Source organism: Macaca fascicularis, chromosome 17, assembly GCF_037993035.2.
Source record: "Macaca fascicularis isolate 582-1 chromosome 17, T2T-MFA8v1.1".
Taxonomy (NCBI): Eukaryota; Metazoa; Chordata; class Mammalia; order Primates; family Cercopithecidae; genus Macaca; species Macaca fascicularis.
Window position 1 is genome coordinate 12,672,102 of NC_088391.1, and position 25,115 is coordinate 12,697,216.

At 41.4% G+C, this 25,115-nt stretch overlaps 1 long non-coding RNA gene across 1 annotated transcript; it reads left to right on the plus strand.

The window, feature by feature from the left end:
* Nucleotides 1-1,077: 1,077 nt before the first annotated feature.
* Nucleotides 1,078-24,179, plus strand: LOC107127893 (uncharacterized). The gene is made up of 3 exons (XR_001486229.4): nt 1,078-1,312; nt 13,981-14,812; nt 21,987-24,179. It is a non-coding gene; the product is annotated as an uncharacterized lncRNA (long non-coding RNA).
* Nucleotides 24,180-25,115: the final 936 nt, after the last annotated feature.

Consider the following 25,115-nt stretch of genomic DNA (forward strand, 5'->3'; position numbering starts at 1 on the left):
ATTTCATTTCTGATGGTAGTAATTTGTATCCTCTTTCTCTTTTTTTTAAATTAGTCTGGCCAAAGCCTTATCCATTTTACAGATCTTTTCAAAGAATCAGCTTTTGGTTTTGTTTATTTTCTCTATTGATTTTCTGTTTTCAATTTCATTGATTTCTGCTTTAGTTTTATTATTATTTTTCCTTGTGCTTGCTTTAGATTTCATTTGCTCTTCTTTTTTTTTGTTTCTTGTGGTGGCAGCTTATATTATTGATGTCAGATATTTCTTCTTCATTTTTTTTTAATTTCTTCTTTTTTAATGTATGTGTTCAATGCTATAAATTTCTTACTGGGCACTACTTTTCCTCCATCTTATACATTTTGAAAAGTTGTATTTTTATTTGAATTTAGTTCAAATATTTTAGGCTGGGTATGGTGGCTCACGCCTGTAATCCAGCATTTGGGAGGCTGGGGTGGGCGGATCACTTGAAGCCAGGAGTTCAAGACCAGCCTGGCCAACATGGTGAAACCCCAAATCTACTAAAAACACAAAAAATTAGCCGGCTGTGGTGGCTTGCACCTGTAGTCCCAGCTATTTGGGAGGCTGAGGCATGAGAATCACTTGAACCCAGGAGGTGGAGATTGCAGTGAGCAGAGATCATACCACCGTGCTCCAGCCTGGGCAACAGAGTGAGACTATGTCCACAAACATATATATATATAAATAAATGAATAAACAAAATATTTTAAACCTAATCTTGAGATTTCTTCTTTAATTCATGTGTTTTTAAGAAGTGTGTTATTTACTGTCCAAGTATTTGGAGATTTACTAGCTATCTTTTATTGATTTCTAGTTTGATTTTCACTGTGGTCTGAGAACACACATTATATCATTTCTAATTTTTAAATTTGTTAAAGTGTTCTTTATGGCCTAGAATGTGGTCATATAGATTTTCCTTGACATGAGAATCTGTTGTTTAGTGTAACCACTTTCACACATTATCTTAGCTAGATCTTCTGGATAACTTGTTTCGGCTTCTACACCAGCACTTGCTGATCCACCTTCCACTTTTTTCCATGCTTTTAATTTTTTTTTCAGAAAAGGTTCTTGAAGAAAGTGAAAAGTGCTACTCCACTGAACACACACAAATAAGGAAGTACAACAGCCGTATTGCTGATATGGAGAAAGTTTGAGTGGTCTGCGTAGAGGATGAAACCAGCCACGACATTCCCCTAAGCCAAGACCTAATCTAGAGCAAGGTCCCAACTCTTCAGTTCTGTGAAGGTTGAGAGAAGGGGAGAAGCTGCAGAAGAAAAGTTGGAAGCTAGCAGAGGTTGGTTCATGAGGCTTTGGGAAGTAAACCATCTCCATAACATAAAAGTGCAAGGTTGTCTGGGTGTGGTGGCTTGTGCCTGTAATCCCAGCTTGTGCCTGTAATCCCAGGGTCTGAGGTGGGAGGATCACTTGAGCCAGCAGTTTGAGACCAGCTTAGGCAACATAATGAGACCCTATCTCTAAATTTTTTTTTTTAGTTAGCCAGAAATGTTGGTGCACACCTGTAGTCCCAGTTACTCAGGAGGCTAAGGCAGGAGGATAGCTTTGAGCCTAGGAGCGATGGCGATGAGCAGGTGGAAATTAGTAAGTTCTGGAAGAAGACTACAGATTCCCCACCCATTTGTCTGGGTGGTGTTCCCTGCCCTAAACCCTGGGCAGAAGACACAAAAGAAAGAAAGGAACAGTGGAAGGAAGATAAAGCAAAGGTCTTAAGAAATGCTGACAGCAAAAAATGGTGTCTTACCAAATGGCCTGTTCACAGTGAGCTAGGACTAATAAGAGAAGCATTTTTTTAAACCAACATTTTTTTCCTTATTGTAACAAAATCGGTTACATAGGAACATTGAGAGGTTATTTCTCTGTATAGGAAACTTTGGATAATATCTACCAGTGCTCAAAGTCAGGCATTACACTTTTAAAATTTGGGTATGTAAGTATTATTCTACAGGTTGCTGTCAAAGGACAAAATGATCACAAATTTAGAGATTTCAACTGGCTTCACTGCAATTCTACAATCAGGCAATACTTCATCCCATAAAATAGAATGAGTTCTGATGAGCTGAGCAGAGATTGACTTTATTGACAGAGGAGAGCTGAAGAAAGCAGAAGCAAAGAACAAAGAATAAAAGAATATTAGTCCTTTCAAAGTGATTTTTCTTGGAAGGCAGGGAACAGAGACACAGAAGAATAGAAAAGTAACTGATTAGTTAACCTCAGGCTACTTCAGGCTACCTTTTTTGTATAAGGATTAAAGCAGAGAAACTTCATAATCATGCTGATTGAAGCTGTAAACTGGTCTGTTTGGGATATTCTCTCTGTCTCTCTCTTTCTCTGTCTTGCTCTCACATTCGCTTCCTCAGAAGGTCAGGAAGATCAGTTAGTTTGGGTTTGGTGACATGGAACTTTCGCCAAGGTGACTTCATTTTGATGGAGTCTAGTCTACTGGGGCCTAGTGCTGGAGTTTAGCCTGAAACAGTGGCCTCCTGCAATTTTTATTTAGCATTGCAAATATAGATAATGCAGACTGTTTGGTATATTCTGATGCATGGACAGTAATTTAAGCTTTAGGTTTACGAAATAATCATGATATTTTATGGAAATAGAGGAATGGTATCACATGTTGCAGTTTTTCCCAAATGGGAGTCAGAGTTCTCCAGGAAAGGGGTCGGAGACTGCCCTTCTGAGCAGGACAAAGCTTCGCGCCCAGCTCCCCGCAAGAGCCCTCCCAGCGCATTCTCAGTGTCTGAGCCTTCTTCCCATGGTCTCAGGCAGCTGCCGCTTGCTCTTCCTGATAGCCGGTCCGTAGCCATCTTTCCAGGGAGCTTTGGGGGAGGGATAACGGTGGTGAGAAAGGCATGTCAGCATTGTATGCCAGACGAGGCGGACTCTCTGTGGCTACCATGAGCCTCTCGAGGAGAAATTAAGTGGCCACAGCTGGGAGAAGGGTTTGGTCACATACTCCCACCTTGTTAACTACCACGAGGTTTGTTAACTGCCGTAAGACTTTCTTCCTACTGTTAGGCAGAAACTCCTTTTTTTCTCTCTCTCTCTCTTTTTTTTGAGATGGAATCTGGCTCTGTCGCCCAGGCTGGAGTGCAGTGGGACGATCTCAGTTCGCTGCAACCTCTGCCTTCTGGGTTCAAGCGATTTCCTGCTTCAGCCTCCCGAGTAGTTGGAATTACAGGTGTGCCACCACACCTGGCTAATTTTTTGTATTTTTGGGGTTTCACCATGTTGGCCAGGCTGGTCTCGAACTGCTGGCCTCAAGTGATCTGCCGGCCTCAGCCTCCGAAAGTGTTGGGATTACAGGCGTGAGCCACTGGGCCTGGTCCCTACAGCTAGGCGGAAACCCCTTCTAGGAAAACATTGCCTAACTGACACCCCTACCTTAGGCGTCCTGCCAGCAGCACCGATTGGGCAGGAGAACGCTCTTACAAATATTCTTTCCTGTAAGCAGCTATAGACCCTAAGCTGGTTCCAGCCAGCTTACAGACTGCGTCAAGGGTCTTTGCATACTGTAGTTCACCTTCTGACATAAATGAGCAGAATTCCTCCTCATTTTAATATTAAAAGCCTGCCCCCAAGTGAACATGAAATATATGATACATACATGTTAACTCACTGTGCATGCTTTACTTTCTCCATAAATATTCATAGGCATTTCCCAAACCTGATAAATATGCATGTAAGACAGACCCTGGAAGGCTGAAATGCCACTGTTTTCTTCTCTTTGGAGAAGTGTTTTTGATTTTCCTGGAAGCTACGTTTCCCTAATCTGCAGGCTGTGACTCAGAAAATACATTTTTTTCTTTTTTCCTTCCTCCATTGATCTCATGGTCATTTGTTAACAGGTAGATGTAGTGGCTGAGAGTGTGAGCTCCTGTTCTCCTAGTTAAAATGAACCATTCCCCTTTGTTCTTTTCTTGTGTTTTGTGATCTTGATTACACTATTTACGGTCTGTATTTCCCTATCTCCTTAGGTGGTGAGGTTTCGGAGTGCAAAGTTCTGTCTAATTGGTCTTTCCATCTCCTACAGGCTCAGCACATACCTATTATAGATTGGGTGCTCCACAAGCATTTGATGGAATTGAATCAAATGAAATAATGATGCTAAAAAGAAATGAGTGTTCAATGTGTGAGGCAGCACTGAATAATGGTTAAGAACTTAGGCTTTCCGGTAAGACCAGCGCAGTCTCCAGAATTTCCACACTGCATGGGTTTAGGAGGGGCTGTCTATGTGGGAGGGAGAACAAAGGCATTTGTCGTAAAGCTTCATTTGCATAGAAATCCTTTGTTTTGACTAAATCCAACAGCCTCCTGAAAGTAATTCTTAACACTATCTTTGCTACAGACGGCTAAGGATTAAAATAACCTCTCCAGGCCGGGCGCGGTGGCTCAAGCCTGTAATCCCAGCACTTTGGGAGGCCGAGGCGGGCGGATCACGAGGTCAGGAGATCGAGACCATCCTGGCTAACATGATGAAACCCCGTCTCTACTAAAAATACAAAAAACTAGCCGGGCGTGGTGGCGGGCGCCTGTAGTCCCAGCTACTCGGAGGCTGAGGCGGGAGAATGGCGTAAACCCGGGAGGTGGAGCTTGCAGTGAGCCGATATCGCGCCACTGCACTCCAGCCTGGGCGACAGAGCGAGACTCCGTCTCAAAAAAAAAAAAAAAAAAAAAAAAAAAAAAAAAAAAAAAAAAACCTCTCCAACTTAAGTTTCCACATACGCAAAATAGATAATAGTAAAGTAATAATACGGACCCCATTCAGGTGTTGTGAGGATCACTGGGATAGTGTGTGTTAAGTATTCTTTGGTCTACCACACTAAGTATTCAATAAAAAACTATTGTTATTATTACTGTGATATTTTAAGTTGGTTGTATTCATAACATGTTAGAATGTTAGAAGGGAACTCAGAAACAGCAAAAACACAGGCTTTGGAGTCCACAGACCTAAGTGGGAATCCTGTCTCCACCCCTTCCTAGCAGGGTGACTCTGGGTACATTGCTCATCCAGTAACACCTTGGTATGTGAGAACCACCTGGACTTGCTAAAATCGTATTCCAGGGCCCCACCCTAGATATTCTGATTGAGCTGTTTTATGGTGAGGCCCAGAGAACTGCATTTTACGAGTTTTCCAGGTGATTCGGATTCATGAACTCTATGAACCATAGTTTGTGAAATGTTGACTTAATCTCTTGAAGTCTCAGAGTTTTATTTTTTCCCCCCATAAAATGGAGCAGCGATACCTGCTTCATGGTTTTGGATGGAAAATACCTGGCCCCAAATCTGGCTTATTGCAGGGAATCTGGCTTCCTGTGCTTAGAAGCTTTGGCTGTCTTCCTTCTAGATATGGTCTCTTCAACTATTTCATTCAACCATGTGCAGCCAGCGTCACAGAAGAGACCAAAGTCTGTGTTAGAAGTTGATAGAATTCAGGCAGCAAGTCAAAGACCAGCAAATATTAAAGAGTAAAAAGTGTTTGTGAAATAGATCAGATGTATTTTGCATAATATACCTCCGTAATAGAATGGGTTCCCCCTGCCCCCTGCAAATCAGCCATGTATGGAAATAAAATAATTCCACTCTGATGAGCACATTTCCCTGCTTTCAAATGCCAGAAACCATGTGAACAGTGAACAAGGAAGGCCTGTACCGTCACCATCACCATACAACAGTTTCATAATGAACTCTACAAATTTGACTTCTTGCCTGCCTCTGATTCTTTAATGGAATATTAGGAGAAAATTAACAGAGTCTGATGACCTCAGAGGACTTTTGAGGGGAAGGCTAAGTCCATGCTGGACTGAGTCAGCTACGTAGAAAATGAAACTTCAGTTTGCCCACACCCTGCTGCTTTTAAGATTCTTATTTGCTACATGTGTGCTTGATCCACCCATCCCTCTTAGCTGATGTTTGCTGCTGCTGTTGCTACAGAATGGGAGCTTTGAAGACCTGCTTCCTATAATAAGCTAGATGAGCTCATTTGTTAATGTTTTTCCTTCCTGTTATACTTTTCAGTATGTTAGGCTGCTATTTAACATTGAATTGTCACAATCTGTGGCATTATATAATGATATAATTTCTTTGCTGTGTAATTGGTAAAGAACTTTGTGATGATTCTGATGGGAGGTAGATAAAAACTATCAAGAAACATAAGGCTGTGAGTATATAAATGCAAAAATAGCCAATTCCATCAACTCTTCCCAGAATGAGTCGGGCAAAAAACATTAAGTTTCCTTTTTGGCTTTTTTTCTTCTGTGCAAGGAAAATATTTTAAACTGAATTTTCTCCCTTTTCATCCATTGTTTGTGGACACAGGATATAGACCAGCAGGGGAGAAGCCAAAAAATCTGCTGAAAGCTGGTTCTGTTTAACAGATTAGATTCAAATTTGTTTTTAAGAAGAACGAATTTGTAATATTTTATTCAGGCACAGCAAAGGCAATATAATCAGAGTGAAATCTGCCTTGAAGAAAGAATTTTTGTAATTATAAACTCCCAAATAAAGATTTGAAACAGAATCTGATTTGCCTATTGATGGGTAGCTTTTCTTAGTTTTAATTTATCTGTACGCTCACTCATTCATTCAACAAACACTGGCTGCTGCCCTCTGCGCTAGACACTGGGAAAAGGGAGGTAAAATAATTTGTGCCCTCCGAAAGGAGTGCTCCGATACTCCTCTTAGTAGCTCCCATGAAATCCCCAGTGTGCTCCATCAAAACACGTTTTCTATTTGATTGAAACTACTTATTCAACAAACGTTTATTTATTTATTTTTTATTTCAGTAGCTTTAGGGGTACAAGTGATTTTTAATTACATGGATGAATTGCATAGTGGTGAAGTCTGAAAGTTTAGTGCACCCATCACAGGAGTAGTGTATATTGCATCCAATATGTAGCTTTTTATCCCTCTCTGCTCTGAGTCTCAATGCCCATTATACTACTCTGTATGCCTTTGCATACCCAGAGCTTAGCTCCCACGTATAAGTGAGAACATACAGTGTTCCAACAAATATTTGTCAAGCAATTCCTCTGTGTGAAGCACAGGACTACATGGTCCCCGCCTACCCCGTAGGGCTGTTGTGGGATTAAGGAATAAGGATCAAAGTGCTTGACACCACACCTGGGCCTAGAAGGTATTTAAGAGGTGTCTGATGAATGACTGCATAGCCAGTAGGAAACTGTTGCTAGGAAGAGATTGCTAGTGACCCTGTGATCGTGAACTTCAGTAGGAGGAGGTGGTGGAGAAGGACCAAAGCTTCCAGCATCTTCTGGCAGCAGTAATTCTGCACCTTTCCTGTAGTCACACTTTTTGAACTTCTGGTCTACCTACTTTTGCTTAGGTTTCTCTTTTTGGCCTCAGCCACTTTGTGACTCCCTTCTTTCCTTCATCCCTCCCTCCTTTCTCTTTCTTTCTATCATTTTCATTCTGCACAGACTGTGTTCATAAAACTTGAGCAATATTTTATCCCACCAAATGTGTTCAAGGTGATAGAAGATTTGGCTGCTCAGGGGGACCCATCAGGAGTGCCAAATCATTGACCTGTATGAGCCAGGACAGTGGGCCAGGCTCAGTCCGTACAGGTTGGGCCAACCTGAGGATGATAAGAATGGCGTCTTTATTATAATTTGAAGTATATAGGTACACACACATGCCTTGCTGTACATTTCTACACATAAATCTTATTCAAAGGAGGTTTTGATATTTCAAATTATGGAACAAAAATGCTGATTCTTCTGATAGGAATCCCAGAATATAGAATGAGTGAATGGAATATGTGGAGTGAAAGAAATGACAGGTTACTGATTCTTAGAAGAAAAATACATTGCTCAGCACTCATTAGGATATTTTAATTATATAGGATTATGGATGAAAGATATGATATATCTTCTGCAACTTAACAAAACTGTAAAAAGGAAAGGGCCTTGTTTATTGTTTTTTAAAGAATTAATCCTTAAGCACATCTTTTGTCCTTGGCCTGAGGGCAGTGTCTCTCACAGGTCTGAGGACCATGTTGGCTTTTGCTCTCCATAAACCCTCACGGCCTCATCCAGTGCCTGGTGCCCAAAAAGTAACCAATATCCATCTGTGGATGTAAAATACTCAGGAGTGTAGAAGTTACTTTGAAATACGGCATTCTGTAGCTCAAATTCTCTAAATAGAATTCTTGACCAAATGATAAAATAAAAAGTCAAAAGAACACATAGATAGCAAACCAGAACATGCATTAAGACATAACTTCCCAAATGAGATTTTAAACCATTAATATGAATGACAATAGTATATTTTGGTTTTAAGTAATAATTGTTTGAGGAATTCAGAATTGACAGGGTGACACTCCTAGGGGCTCAGGGCTGGCTGCTATTATGATGATCTAGAACAAGCTCATCCAACTCATGGTCCGTGAGCTGCCTGCAGCCCAGGATGGCTTCCAATGCGATCCAACACAAATTCATAACTGTTTTTAAACATTATGAGATTTTTTTTGTTTGTTTGTTTGAGACGGAATCTCACTCTGTTGCCTAGGCTGGAGTGCAGTGGCATGATCTCAGCTTACTGCAACCTCCGCCTCCCAGGTTCAGGCGATCCTCCTGCCTCAGCCTCCCAAGTAGCTGGGATTACAGGCACCCACCACCACGCTCAGCTAATTTTTGTATTTTTAGTAGAGATGGGGTTTTCCACATTAACCAGGCTAGTCTTGAAATCCTGACCTCAGGTGATCCACCTGCCTCAGCCTCCCAAAGTGCTGAGATTACAGGCATGAGCCACCATGCCCAGCCAGCATTATGAGATTTTCTTATGATTTCTTTTTTTTTTAGCTCATCTGCTATCATTAGTGTTAGTGTATTTTATGTATGGCCCAACAAAATTCTTCTTCCATTGTGGCCCAGGGATGCCAAAAGATTGGACACCCCTGGTCTAGACATTCACTGTAATAAGTGGATTCGGCCTTTTGACTGGGAAATTGGAAAAAATAATTTGTAAGGGAGCTATGAGAAAAACAAAATAAAACAATATAAACCCTGACTTCGGCTTACTGAGAACAATTTTCTATTCTTAGCATCAGCAAATTAAATTATCATACTCAAGCCATTTGAGTAATCCCTGGATATATGGAATCCAAATAGGTGAACTCAGCAGCGTTAGTTTACGAAGGAACTCGAATCACTATCTAGGTCTGATTGATTAGATGACAATCAAATCTTAAATCAGATCAAATTATGCATGAATGAAAAAGAAGTTGATTGAATAGCTCACCTAAAGGCATAGTCACATTCTAGGGACCAGAAATAAATTTAATTAAGCCTAAAGGAAATCAGAATATGAAAAAATTTTCTTTTGAATTTTTTTTTTTTTTTTTGAGCCGGAGTCTCACTCTATTGCCCAGGCTGGAGTGCAGTGGCATGATCTCGGCTCACTGCAACCTCTGTCTCCCAAGTTCAAGCAATTCTCCTGCCTCAACCTCCTGAGTAGCTGGGACTACAGGCACCCACCACCATGCTCAACTAATTTTTGTATTTTTAGTAAAGACAAGGTTTCACCATGTCGGCCAGGCTGGTCTCGAACTCCTGACCTTAGCTGAAATGGAAAATAAAAATCTCGGTCAGTGATTTATTGGATTCCATCCATAAACTGTTGATAAAAGCTAACATGAATTTTGTCTGATTGGGTTTTCTTTCTACCTACTACATAGCATTTTTCATAATATTATGCTATAATATTATTTTTCATAATATTATGCTATTAATAGAGGATTCCTAACCAGTAGTTTCTTGTGTTGAGGATCCTGACTTCAGATAGCAGGGAAGTTTGTCTTAGGGAACTGCTCTGTAAACCATTAATATGAATGACAATAGCATATTTTGGTTTTAGGTAATAATCATTTGAGGAATTCAGGGAAGTGTATCTGTAGGCAGGCGGCTGAATTAGACACAACTGAAAGATGTGGTTCTCGAATTTGCTATGGCTAATTACAATAGTTTTTGGAACACAAGGACAATTATTTCTTGGCGTCTGGTGCTTGCATCGTTGTGTAAACAGGCCACCTAGAGACCAACCAAATCTTTTCTTTGCATCTATTGAAGCATGCATGCATGCACATGGCTATTGTCTCTGGTGCCAGTGGACCCAAACACAAGAATATTCCTCCTGAATCTTGCCAAGATTTTTAATGGAACTACAGTACTTACAAAATAAGACTATATAAGGCAGCTGTGCCTTATGTTGTGTTAACTTTTAAAAATTTAGTGTCAATCTCTAGTGTTTTCCTTTGGGGCTAGTTACTGTTGAAATGTATAGTACTCATGGACAGAGGTAAATGTGTCCAGGGCATCTTTCTCTAGAGGGTACAACTCTGGACTGTCAAACTTGAGTCCAGAGTCTTGAGTGCAACAGTCATCACGATTGACCTGTCCTCATCTCTTCCCCTAACCGTGCTGGGAGAGTCTCTGCTTGAGATTTCACGAGGACAACAATAGAATTCATTGAGGATCATTAAAATCATGTTATAGATTAGAATGAACACTATACGGTTGTTTTACAGATAACTCTAGTATGCTTATGTGAAATATAGTCCCTCAATGTGGGGGCCTTATAGAGCCCAGTTTCAAAATTTTTAGATTTTTAACTTTTGGGGGATAATAGAGCTAGCAGCTTCTCTGTGTGGGCAAGAATGGGGGTTCCCTTGGAGAGTATCTTTTTAAAAAATTCTACTAAAATAGACATAAAATAAAAGTTATCATTTTAACCATTGTTGAATGCACAATTTAGTGGCGTTAAGTGCATTCATCATGTTGTGCCACCATCACCACCATCCATTCCCAGAACTTTCATCATTCCAAATCAAAGCTCTGTACTTATTAAATGCTAATGTCCCATTTCCTATCCTCTGCCCCCAGGCCCTGGTAACCACCATTCTATTTTCTGCCTTTATGAATTTGACTACTCTAGGTACTTCATGTAATAGAATTATATAATATTTACCCTTTTGTGTCTCATTTATTTCACATAGCATAATGTCCTCAAGGTTCAGCTTCATCCATGTTACAACATGTGTCAAAATTCCCTTCTCTTTAAGGCAGGAATAACAGTTGCATAGTGAGTATATGCCAAATCCTGTGTTCCATTAATCCATTGATGGACACTTGGATCGCTTCTGCCTCTTGGCTATTGTGAATATAATGCTGCTGGAAACATGGGTGGACAAGTATCTCTTTGAGACCCTGCTTTCAATTCCTTTGTGTATATACCTAGAAGTGGAATGACTGGATCATAGGTAATTCTATGTTTAATTTTTTGAGGATGTGCCGTACTGTTTCTACAGTGCCTGTGGCATTGTATATTTGGAGCATATCTTTTTTTTTTTTTTTTTTTTTGAGATGGAGCTTTGCTCTGTCACCCAGGCTGGCGTGCAGTGGCACAGTCTCAGCTCACTGCAACCTCCTCCTCCTGGGTTCAAGTGATTCTCGTGCCTCAGCCTCCCAAGTAACTGGGATTATAGGAGTGCGCCACCACACCCGGTTAATTTTTTGTATTTTTAAGACAGGGTTTCACCCTGTTGATCAGGCTGCTCTTGAACTCCTGACCTCAGATGATCCGCCTGCCTTGGCCTCCCAAAGTGCTGGGATTATAGGCATGAGTGACTGCGCCCAGCCTGTAGTATATCTTTTGTGATGCAACCTCTTTTTTGTTATAAAACTGTGAGGCAAGCAGGCCTTCTGCCCTGGGGAGAAGTCACTGGACATTTCATTGATCTCAGCAGTGCCTTTTCTCTGGTTTTCAGTCCAGGGATGAATTGCCATGGGAAGTTCAGGCTTCGTCAACGTGAAGGGGTCTATATCTCAGTCCCTGTCAAGTTGGTAACACATCAGTGCATTGCTATTTGTGTTATCCATTGGTGTTTTCACAAACAGTTTGTCGCCCCACTGGAGAGAAGGGGGAACATCACGACACTGCCTGCTCTACCCCATGAAACCCCCTCTGCGGCCATGGAGCCCCAGAGAGTAACTGTTAGATGTTCCTGCCTCTCTTCCTGTGGGTATAAAAGAGCTGGCATAATAAACATAAACATAATAAACAATTTCTTAATAGAAAATAGTACGCCAACATCAATTCCATTTCAGCGGAAGAAATGCTTTGCCACTCATGACAGCAATGCTTTGGCTATGGAAAATAATAGGATGCCTCACACTGTATTCAGAATCCTGTTAAAACAAAGGATGCCACTGTGGAGAAAACATTAGGGAAGGGATTTCTATTCATATGTAGATCTTCTTTTAAAATTGAGAGCCATTTTATCTCTCTTAAATGAAGTTTCCCATCACCCACCAACCCTTGCACAGCCCCTGGAGTCCCATAATGTAGTTTTCTACATGAGTGATTAGTTTCTTTGTCTATGCAGATTTTGGGGAATTGTCATTTTCTGCCTAAGAAATAAAAGAAAATTTGACTCAGAAGATTAAAAACACATTCTTGCCTCTTTAATTACAAAGATTAAAAGCACTGGGCCTCATCCGAACAATAAACTTAGAGTATAAAATACATGTTTGTTCTGATGGTTAGTGAGGTTGAGAGAGCACATTTCATCTGCCCCAAACCTCACTGAAGAGAGCCTTGCAGGGGCTGGGCACTGACACCCACACATGCCACATGCCCTGTGTTGTCTACTGCGTGTGCAGGGACAATGACGCTTAACTCCAGAGCCAGCCACTCATAAACGTCAAGAGGCACTTGGCTTGAGCTATTTAAGGGATACAAATATAGAACAGTAAACCTATTTTTTGGTGTTTGTGTTTGTGTTTCATTGTCCTCAGATGAACAAGAAAACACTTCTTTTCCACAGGTCTTGGCAAATGAAATGATCAAGAAGGAAAATGTGTCCCCCATGTGATCAAAAGCAGAGGAAACTGCTAGCTAACTTTAAGATGCTATATAGCGTAACAACACTAAAAATAGTTCTTTATCAGTCCAATTGCCCTGGATCATTGAGGATCTCTGTATAGTTATTGAATTATCTAGGTTCTGGAGACGGTTAATTTTATGTGTCGCCTTAGAGGGTACTTTTGAATGAGATTATCATTTAATTCAGTGACCTTTAGGTCCAGCAGATTGCCCTCCATAGTGGGGGTGGGCCTCATTCAACCAGCTACAGTCCTGAATAGAACAAGACCTGCCTCTCCCAGAGAGAGGGACTTCTCCAGCAGGCTGCCTTTGGACTCCATGTGCACCGCAGCTCTCCTGGGTCTCCAGTGCTGCTGCCCACACTGCAGATGGTGGGCTTGTCAGCTCCCACAATTACATGAGCCAGTTCCTTGTAATAAATTTCTCTCTCTCTGGCTTACTCTGTGTGTGTGTGTGTGTGTGTGTGTGTGTGTGTTGTGTGTTTCTGTTAATGTGTGTGTTATGTGTGTGTGCATGTGTGTGTGTGTTTCTGTGTGTGTTTGTGTGTGGTGTGTGTGTATCTGTGTGTTGTGTGTGTATGTGTGTGTCTGTGTGTGTTGTGTATGTGTGTGTTTGTGTGTGTTGTATATGTGTGTACGGTATGTGTATCTGTGTGTTGTGTGTGTTTCTGTGAGTGTGTGTTGTGTGTGTGTATGTGTGTGTTTGTGTGTACGGTGTGTGTATCTGTATGTGTTATGTGTGTTTCTGTGAGTGTGTGTTGTGTGTGTGCGTATGTGTGTGTCTGTGTGCGTTTCTGTGTGTGTGTGTGCTGTGTGTGTATGGGTGTGTATGCACACACATATACATCCTCTTGGTTCTGTTTCTCTGGAGACTTGTGACTAATAGAGCTCCTTTCCTAGATTTACATTTCCTTTCTTTGCTGAATTCATACATTTTGTAAGGTGAACTCAGATTACTGTTTTGCTTTCTTTTTTCTTTAGTGGGAAATTAAGACAATTTATTCTATATAGCTATTAAAAAATAGATGTCATCTTCTATTTCAGTTGGGCTTCCAGCAAGAAAGGGAATTCTACTCAAAAGAGTTTAACCCAAAAGTGACTATTTACAGAAGTGTAGGCAGAGTGAAGGGAATTCACCAGGCAAGATCCTCAAGGAACTAGCACCAACAGGAAGCTGTTACCACCTGGAGGCCTGAAGCAGCGAGGAGAAAAAACCATTTGATCAGCGCCCAGGAGGGCTGGAGTCCTGGAGGGACCACCCGGCAGGGGCTGTCACTGAAGAAGGAGGTAACCATAGTCAGCATATGCCTGAAACAAGGAGCAGTGGGAGAAACAGCCTGATCGTGTTCTCATCCCATGCTCTGACCTCCCATTGGCTGAACCCAACCAGATGTCATGGCCAAGAGCGGGAAGTTGCCGGGCAGAGAGGCCAGCCTCCTGGGCACACAGTAGGCCAGAAGGACTGGATCTGTGTATGATAACACAATAGCCGGTACTCATGAGAGAAGCCCCAGAGATTTTGCTAGGCACTAAGAATAGTCACCCTTCACCTCCAATGAACCTCCCCAGCTTTGAAGACTGTGTGGACACAGAGCCTGGATGACACTTGCTGCCCTGCCCATGTGACTGACACGGCTTCCTCTTGCTCCATCACCACTGCCAAGCAGCAGACGAACAGCGCCAGACTGACCACGACCTCTTAGGCCATCACAGCCCTGTGACTACTGGACATCTTTTTATCTGTCATTTTATTTCTAGGTGGTGACACATATAGCCATGTGGAAGCTGAATGAAAACCTCTCTGAAGTGATTTTGAAGGATGCAAAAATTGATAAAAATCAGTCAACTTTTCGTAAAGCTTTTAGGAAGAATGCATGTAAGTAAAAATTCCAGTATTCTAGTCAAACAATGAAGCTCACTTTATTTGTCAAAAGAGTCTCCCACAGTAGCCATCTAGTGTTTTTAGAATGATTTGTATCAGGGTGGCCCACTAGGTCTACAACTGGATGACCTGGAAAACCAGTTTTATAAGAACAGAACAGATACGAGAGGCAGGAAGAAGAAAAGGTGGTGAGGCCACAGGGTGAGGGAAGTGAGGGGCCTTGGCCCACATTTAAGGAGGCGCTCGCTTTCAGGGTTGTGCAAGTGTAGAGCTGACACTGAGAGTCCGTGCCTCCTTAAATTTTGCACCCTAGGTGCGGATACCTCCCCTGCCTCTCCCTGATCCTGCCCCTGCTGATTTGTCCTCTTTTAAAGAAAGCACCACCCAGCACTGTACACCAGTGCATCCTTTCTCAATCCTGGAAGGTTGCCCTTTTAGAGAGGCTTCGATGTGATTTCACTCACCGATGTAAAATAAACTCTTAAAAAGAAATGAGTTTTCTAGAACAGCCACGGGTGATGAGATGGGATAGACAGGCATCCGGCCTGTTGGCAGAGCATGGGGGAAGAGCTAGAAAAGGCGTCCAAAACTTGAGTCTGATCCTGAGGCACCAGGCATTTAACTGCGAACAAAGCAAGCAGCCAGGGCGAGCAAGTGCAAGGGAGCGAAATCCTGATTCTTTACAAAGAAACACCACTATTAGAAATGCTTCCATTCACGCATTCTTTTGGGTAAAAGCATCTCATTTTCTAAAAAAAGACACTCCTTACGTTGCAGAAGGGTGGATGGCACAGTTAAACTGTTAACTTTATCTGATGAGTTAGTTGTTGAGGTCATTTTCTGTAAAAGAGGAGGTGGGAACTGATGAAGCTACACTTCATGGTCTTCACAATATTTTTTCCCTAAGTCAAGCCCTGAATTCCAGTGGCCCCAACTATGAGCTTGTGGATTGAGGGCGAGATAGATCTGGTTGGCCTAGCTCATTGCTTAACGTAGGATTCCATTTGTAGAGCTCAGAGAGCCTGAAGAAACCGTGAAGGAATATTGAGATGAAACAATGCTGAATGTATCTATTCAGTCTCATGGTTATTCCCAGTCACATAGTACAAATAATGTACTGGAAAGATGTTTGCAAAGACATTCTAAGACAGTTGCTAAATGTTGGCTTTCTGACTTCAGTCTTTTGATCCATTCTTACAGATTTTTAAGTAGTTGGTCTTGCACACGTGATGGTTAGATGGATTGCTCCTTCACTTACACAGAAATACGTGGTCCTCACAGTTGGGCAACAGATGGCTGAAGTTGACAAAACCACTAAGAAAATATAATCAATGTGTTAAAACAAAGTTCACTGCTAACGTTGAACGCTTTCTTTCATGTTTTGATTCATAAGGTAACAGTGCTCTAATCTGGAAAAAGAAAACACTGAAAATCATTTAAAAAGCACTAATGCCCCATTTAGCTGTTCAGAGCAGTTTCTGTTTTTGGATTAAAAGGAGGTAAGTCATGCTTACTTCTGAGGAAGTGGTTACACGTGCAACCTTGAGGAAAAAAAAGTCACCAATGTGAATGGCATCGCACCACATCACTGTGAAGAAAATATAATTGTTTTAATAAAGTCTTGTGGTTAAAAATTTGTTAGACAAAATGGTATTAATGAAGAGTGTGGAAAAGAATTGAGAAGTAACTATGTTTTACATGAAAATTATTCAGTTACTTAGGCAAGCAAATCTCTCAACTTCCATATGACATTCTCCAAATGTAAAGGGAAAATTTACATTCGTATGTCTGCTGACATTATATATGTGTGCGTGTGTGTGTGTGTCTGTGTCTGTCTGTGTATATAAGGAAGCAGCATGGAGAAGAAAACAGTTCTGGGTAAATGAAATGATTAATACAAAATTATATATATATATACACATACATATCAGATACCACTTCCCTGCTGAATTACAATGTCTCAGGAATTATAGAAATAGGAAATCTAGGTAGAAAATCTAGGTACAAAATAATTTCCTGACATTGACATCACTGCCAATTCATTTGCTTATTTACATTTAATTAACTGAAGTAAGTCTTTGAAAAAAGTTTTTTAAAAAGCCCTTTGTTCTGTGCCCACATCCATTTGAGTCTGCAGTGGGATGGTCAGGAGGCCCCGGGTGAGATGACCCTGCTGCGGTTCACAGAAGCACACACGCATGTCTGTCATCATCTCTGTTCGATAGCTTCCCCGGCTCCCCTATGACTGCAAGTGTTTCTGTCATGATAGAGAAGGTGCAGAGCAGGGCATGTTACGACCTGGGAGTCCTGACTGCGAGGCACGGGGCAGCACTAGCAATGCCTGCGGGAAGAGCTGCCTCTAGGTACCTCAGGCCTGCGTGGCGGGCTGTGTTTTCAGAAATTGAATTGTGACAGCATTTACCTGGGAATTCCAAGGGAGGAAAGGATCACGTCACCTCTGAGTTCCTTAACATGAAAGTGACTCTCACCGTCCAGAGTAAGGAAATAGAAGGCCACCATAAAGTGACACAGAAGTGTGACAATGAGGGAGAGGAAAGCAATGAAAATAATTCCAGAGAAACCGAAATTCTTCCGTACGGCATCCAGTCTTTCTAAAAGTGTAAAGATCCTGTAATTTCAGTGTCATCTGTAAATAACCCTCAGGTTCTCAAAGATCATACACGAGTCAGTGTCGTGAACCATGGTCCATGTTTCTCTTATTTTTGCTTGTCTTCTAATAATAGTATTAAGTAACTCTGAAACATCTTTACTGAGAAGGAGAGCACAGTGACCTTAATTTGAATCATTTAGGTATATCATAAGGCAGCTATGCTATTTAGGTTATATGAGATAATTTCCTATGATACAGCAATGATAACAGTGACATGCATTGAATGCTTAATCTATGTCAGACAGTCTTATGTGCACCAATTATGTTAACTAGTTTAATTAAAGAGAAGGAACAAGCATCACAGAAAATACAAGTTTTACTGTTGGCAAAGTTTATGTTTATCTTATTAGATTTAATAATTCCAGAGGCCGGGCATGGTGGCTTACACCTGTAATCCCAGCACTTTGGGAGGCGAAGGTGGGCGGATCACGAGGTCAGAAGTTTGAGATCATCCTGGTTAACATGGTAAAACCCCGTCTCTACCAAAATACAAAAATTAGCCTGGCGTGGTGGCCGGTGCCTGTAGTCCCAGCTACTCGGGAGGCTGAGACAGGAAAATGGCGTGAACCCGGGAGGCGGAGCTTGCAGTGAGCCAAGATTGTGCCGCTGCACTCCAGCCTGGGTGACAGAGTGAGACTCCATTTCAAAAAAAAAAAAAAAAAATTCCAGATAAAATAATAAAGTAAACATAAACTATTTGTAGTCCCATAGATCACAGGTGACACAAAGGAGTAAGATATTTGTAATGTCTAAACCTGACCAGAGATTAATATCTGGAATATACTAAGAAGCTTGCTGTCGCATATCAACAACAACAAGATACCCCACCAGAAAAATGGTCAATGTAAAGGAGAGGCAGTTTACAGAAAACACTCTGTGTGAATAAACATATGAAGAGATGCTCAAAAGCATTATTAATAAGAGCAGTGCAATTCAGTGATGAAATATCCCTTCGTACCCATTAACTTGGTCATAGTCAGAGAGCTGGCTGATGCCTCCTGTTGGAAAGGGTGTGAGGTTTGGCACCCTTTTGCCTGCTGGTGAGAGAGTAGACTGGGACAGACAGCTGGGAGGTAGTGACACCACTCAGTCCAGCTAAGTGGAGCCATTCCACCCTAGGGTGCTCCTTGGGATATTCTCACTATAGGCTTATAAGGGAACATGTGCAAGGGTGTTGGCTGCAAGCTATCGGTGGCAACAGGTTGTGGAGGCAATCTGATGTCCACCATCGGGTTGGGTAGAAGGTGAGGGGTGAGCAACCATGGAAAACCAAGCCATGGTTAGAAGTAATAGATTCAATTTCCATATAGCAACATGGATCGACCTTAAAATTATAGTGCTGCCTCAAAAGCAGTAAGAAGCAGTTTGAGATATGTATCGTATTTCCATTTATATAAATTAAAAATAAATCTACACAAAACAACAAATGCACATTTCAAAGGAATTCATGCCCAGAATTTTTTAAAGCACACTGGAATGTGTGATGAGGGGAGGGGAAAGGGACTGGTTGCAAGGATAAAAAGGAATAAACAAGTAGGTAAAACAAAAGGGAAAAATACCTGTGGCGTCTCAACTCAATTCCATTCAATAAACATTTCTTAAGGCTCCACTATTTCCAGACACTTTATTTGAATATGTTCTTTCTGGTGGTATATGAGTCCAATTTGATTTATAAACACAAGATAATGACACTTTATAACTTTAGATAGAAAATTGCATGTGCCACAAGAACAGAGAGAAAAATAAAAATTAATTGCTGGAGAAAAGTATTTTCTAAGTGCTTAGATGATAGGATAAACTGATATATAATAAATGAGATTCTATCTTCAATGTAGCTTTTATCTCATGGGATGCTGGAAACCATTAAAAACCAAGAAATATAATTAAAAATAAGCTGTAACATAAAATAATGTGATGGATTTGGAGAAGATTAAATGTTATTTATTTGTACAGTTAACCTTCTATGGAAAATAAAACTTTAGAGGTATCCTTAGATATTTCTGTTTATTAGTCCCTAGTTACTATGAACTCCACACGTTCTAATAAAACTAATTATTAGGCCCTCCCCTGCCCAAATCACTCATTAAACAAATATTTATTAAACCCCTACCATGTGCCAGATACTGGGCCTTAATGACGATTTTACACCATAGCTTCCAAATTCATATCTTTACCTGGGACTTCTTTGAATTCCAAACTCATAGCACAGTTATTACTGTTTGACTGTCTCAAAGGTATCACAAACCCAACACCTTCAAAACCAAATTCATGATTCATCCCCTATAACTACTGTTCTTCTTTCCGTTGTTTTCTCTGACAATTCATTCATCTACTTGGCACAAGTCAGACACTAAGTGGTCATCTTTGGCGTCTCTCTCTGCCACTTCTATTAGCCAGTCACTTCCCAAACTCTTGTTGGTTTTTTTTTTTATATATATATTTCTTACATTTATCACTTTCTCCTATCTTCAGCCACCATCCCACTTGGAGCTACTGTCATTATCTCTTCTTTCTTTCTCTCTCTTTTTTTTTTTTTTTTTGAGACAGTCTTGCTCTGTCGCCCAGACTGGAGTGCAGTGGCATGATCTCGGCTCACTGCAACCTCCACCTCCCAGGCTCAAGTGAGCCTCATGCCTCAGCCTCCTGAGTAGCTGGGATTACAGGTGCGTGCCACCATGCCTGGCTGATTCTTTTGTATTTTTAGTAGAGATGGAGTTTCACCATGATGGTCAGGCCGGTATTGAACTTCTGACCTCAAGCAATTCACCTGCCTCGGGCTCTGAAAGTGCTGGAATAATAGGCATGAGCCACTGTGCCCCACCATCTATTTCTTTCTTTTTTTTTTTTTTTTGAGACAGAATCTCGCTCTGTTGCCCAGGCTGGGGTGCAGTGGCCGGATCTCAGCTCACTGCAAGCTCCGCCTCCCGGGTTTAGGCCATTCTCCTGCCTCAGCCTCCCGAGTAGCTGGGACTACAGGCGCCCACCACCTCGCCCGGCTAGTTTTTTGTATTTTTTTAGTAGAGACGGGGTTTCACCGTGTTAGCTAGGATGGTCTCGATCTCCTGACCTCGTGATCCGCCCGTCTCGGCCTCCCAAAGTGCTGGGATTACAGGCTTGAGCCACCGCGCCCGGCCGTTCTTGACAGGACTGTCTGGTTTGCCCAGCTCTCCTCCTCATTCTCTATACTGAAATCAACTCTGTTCATGCCATTCCTTGTTCCTCTTCCCCCCATTAAAAATCAATGTCTCTTAAGTTGAAGAAAAATATCTTTAAGGTGACCAGTGATGCATCCATGGTGTGCTCCTCCCCATCTTCCTAGCATAATCTCGTGCCACTCTCTCTCTTATTCTCTTTGCCCTTCCACACTGGCCTGTGAGTCTCCTGTATGTATCATACTGCCTCCTGCCACAGGATCTTTGCATATGCTATTTTCCTAGCATCATCAGGATGCTCTCTCTCTCTCCTGCCTTTTTTCCTCTCTCTTTTTTTTTTTTTTTTTGTATTGTTAATCCATTTGCTCATAAATATTTACTGAGGACCTACTACATGCCAGGCACTGATGTAGGTGCTAGAGATTCAGTGATGAAATAAACTCTCTTCATTCTTGAAGGTTTCACTTGATCTTAGACTCTGGTGGATTAACTCGGATTCAGCTCAACATTCCAGTTTCGGGGGAGTTCGATCCCCCAAACTAGATCAGATGTCCTTGTTCCAAGTTCTCAGACCCCATGTGCTCCTTCCTAGTACTTATCACAGCTTGAACTTACTCATTTACTTGAGGGTTGATCTGAATGTCTGACTCACCCTTGGTTGGTAGGATTCGCTAGGGCACAGGCACTTCTGGGTTTCCTCATCACAGTATCCTCGGGCCTGTCACGGTGCCAGGTGCATAGATGTTTGATACAGTAAATATTTACGGATTGAATGAAATGTAAATAGAAAAATGGCCACTGCCCTGAGGCTATCCAGGGAAGATGACGGATGGATACACAAATGGCACGTCAGAGGAATGATGCTCAGAAGTGCTGTGTGCACGAAAGCTGGAACAACACGTAAGGTCCCTGGTTTCTTTCTTTGTTTTTTGAAACAGGAAGACAAGTACATTTATATGCCGAGAGTGAACAACCAGTGGAGAGACAAAACAGATACAAGAGGGAAAGACGGTGCTGGGGGCAGCTTCCCTGGAGAGAGGGCGAGGAAGAGGTCTAGGGCCCTGTGGAGGGACAGCTGTGTGGCTGGCAATGGGCAAGGAGCTCTGCCTGGTGGCTTTGATGCCTTTGTGGAGTCTCAGGCTAGATCTTTACTGCCCAGTATGGTAGCTGCTCACCATATGTGACTACTGAGCACAAATGTGGCCAGTTGGCAGGAGACGTGCTCTAGGTGCAAAATGCACATCATGTTTTAAAGACTTGTACAAAGATGTCATATGTCGCATTAATAATTGTATGTATTAGTTACTTGTTGAAGTGATGATGCAATCTGTTTTCATTTTTCCAGGCAGTGAATTATGTTCTATCAAGTTACCATGAACACTGAATTAGTGAATACTTACCCATCACTCCAAGAGGAAATACAAGGCTAGGTTCCTACAGCAAGCCTCTGTCACAACATTTTCATCAACTGATCAATATGTAACCTTGTTTTTCATGTTTCTGTTTAAAGACCCTTATTTAATCTATCTTGTTGATTTATTAACATTGAACTTACAACCAACAGTACTATAACTCATGCCAGAATGAAGCTTCTCCAACACATGTATTTTCTCCACAAGGTACATCACAGCCTTCTTGTGCTTACGAACCTTCACAGCTTAGGAATCCCGGACAGCACTTCAGCACTATGCTCAGAGACTAAAAAGGAGCACAAAAATGTGGAAAACATGGCACTACCTAGACTCTAAAAAGGACGCTTGCTTACAGCATGAGAGTTGAAACAAGAAGCAGAGTGCCGCCTTGCTGGACCTCGGCTGGGAGCATGCACGTTGGGTGACTCAAGCTTTTCACCACTGTGCATGTCAGCAAATGAACACAAAAATGATGCAGATATTGATTTTGGGGTTACAAATTCATTGAGTGGATGAATTTGCAAATACAGAATCAGTGGACAATGAATATTGACTGTACCTTGGGTTAAATAGAACATATTATAAGAAGTAATTTCATCTGTTTCTTTTTACATTTTAAAAATTAAGTTACTAGTAAATTTAAAGTTATATATGTGGCTCACTTTCTACTCCTACTGGACTGCCCTGGTCTAGATTATTATTGAGAGAGAGAATCAGAAATGGGTCAGACAGTCTTAAAGGGAATGAGGAGGGTAGTACTCCCTTAGACCGGAACACGCAAGTGCTTGCTTGGACCTGGCAACACTTCAATGCCCTTTGAAGCAACTTCCTAAAAAATGTCTAAGGCCACCCTTCTGGTGCCTGGGAACAGCCGAGGCTGCAGTGTTCTCTGGGTGGGGCTCGTTGAGACCTGATTGGACTCTTGCAGGTTCCATGGTTCTCCCCTTTGGGGCACTCTCCAAAACTCAATCCCATTCCGCACACAAGGGATTTGCCAGATGACCAAGGAACTCGGAGACTCACACCCGTGGGGCTATACTGGGGTACTACAGGAGAGCAGCCCCTCAGGTGAATCTCCTCTGCTGTCTGCCATGATATTTTTTTCTTGTATCATGTGGGATTGGGCCACCAGAATGATGCTAATTTGAGGTGACTCACTCACATTGGACCCAGGATCATGACTCCTCACAAGTACTGATTGGACGAGAAATGAGTACAAATAAATAAGTGCCTTTTCTCTACCCATTGTTCTAAGTCTTCACTGATAAATCACTATACCTCACGTGAGCCCATGCATTTTATAATACATGAAAAATCACATTGTTTATATAGACAGGCTCCCTGAAAAAAAAATTGTTGTCTGCTAGGCAGCCTTGGGGGAAGATGTGGAACAGCCATGGTGGGGGATAGAGGTGACTGGTCTGATAAGCACAAAAGGGCTGCAAGCAAGGTGGATGGGTTAGAGACAGAAACTGGGGCTCTGGCTGGATGTACAGAACTTTAGAACATTCAAGAATTAGGGAAGTCAGGGAAAACGTATTCTTATCCTACAAACTATCCTCTAAACTTCAAGTCAATTAATAACTGACTCCCAAGTCTAGCTCATTGACCTGGGCCAAGGTCATTCCAGCTTTGTTCCTAGAATCCTTCTGGATACTTCTGGAGTGAGAAGAGGCTGGGGTCTGTGCTCTGCCCATTCCTTCAGGTGTATTTCAGTGGTTCAGGAATTAATAGATAAGGTTCCTTTTGAGAAAAAAGAGTCTTTACCTAAAATCAAGTCTGAAAGGCATTGCCCTTGATCCCGTAAATAAAAATTGAGGAGGCTGAGGAGAGAAGGATTCCCAGGAGGGCTAGGGCTGGAGGTAGCAGTGGAGTTGTGTTGAGCTCAGCAAGATGCCTCTTCTGGGGCATGCTGGCCCAGATTTAGAATGATCTCTGAATTAGGTGACTATCTCAAGTGTTTCCTACATGGGAAAGCACTTTAGGTTTAAAGTGTTCTAGATTCTCACTCACATTAAATTCTTGGAGATTCCCTCTTAATGTTGCTAGATGAATATTTTGTAGATGTGAGACTGCTGTATGCAGGAGATGGTATTTATATCAGATTTGATGAGCAAAAAAGAAAATTAAAATATGAAATTATCTGTTTTCCTTAGATGGCTACTTTAAAATGCAGATCAATATGTTCTTCCAATTTCTCGAGATTATTTCTTCTCTTGGACACATCTGTTCTTTCTTGCCTCATTCCTTTTTTGTTTTGCAATATAACACAATTTAAGGCAATGCACTTGGAATCTAAGCTGCTAGAATTTTTGTACATAAAGAGTAATCATCTTCATAGTTTTTATTCTATTTTTGGGTGTTTGTAGAAAAATATTTTTATTAAAATGAGTTTTAAATTTCTTTATATTTTTATTTCAGTAAGTGGCTTTCCATAACAATTGCCCAAATAGTGAATGTGACAGAGTATATACTGTAAAAAATGTTTTATTTCTTATCAGGTTTAAAGTAAGTATCTCTATTGTCTTATCAGGTACAATTATGTTCTTTCTTATACTACAGGAAATTCCTCTCTCTACTGCACATAATTTTATGTACATGCATCTTTGGAAACTGTCATTCTATACCTTTTAAAGCAAACTCACTTATCCTTGCTGAATTATTATTATTTAATATATACATCACAGCCTTGATTTCTTGGTGCCTGTTTTCTAGGGAGACATAAAACAAATGTGACTCATACTCACCTTATTTGAACACATTATCTTTAAAAGTCACATTAAAATTAGTTTTGCCCCTTTTTTCATGAACTATGATTATTCTAAAATTCAACTTGCCTCCTCTTGCCTTTGATGCTTCAGCCACTCCTGTTGATAGAATGCTCCCACCAAATGCAGTAAGAATAAGTTGCTCATTAATGCACACAACACTATCAGTTTTTTTTCCATACTGATACTCTATATTCTCTTTGTAACACGGTCTGATGTCTGATTGAGTTTCTGGTCAACTTTCTCTATTCAGCAGACATTTTCATTAGGCTGCCTGTGATGATTCCTATGGCT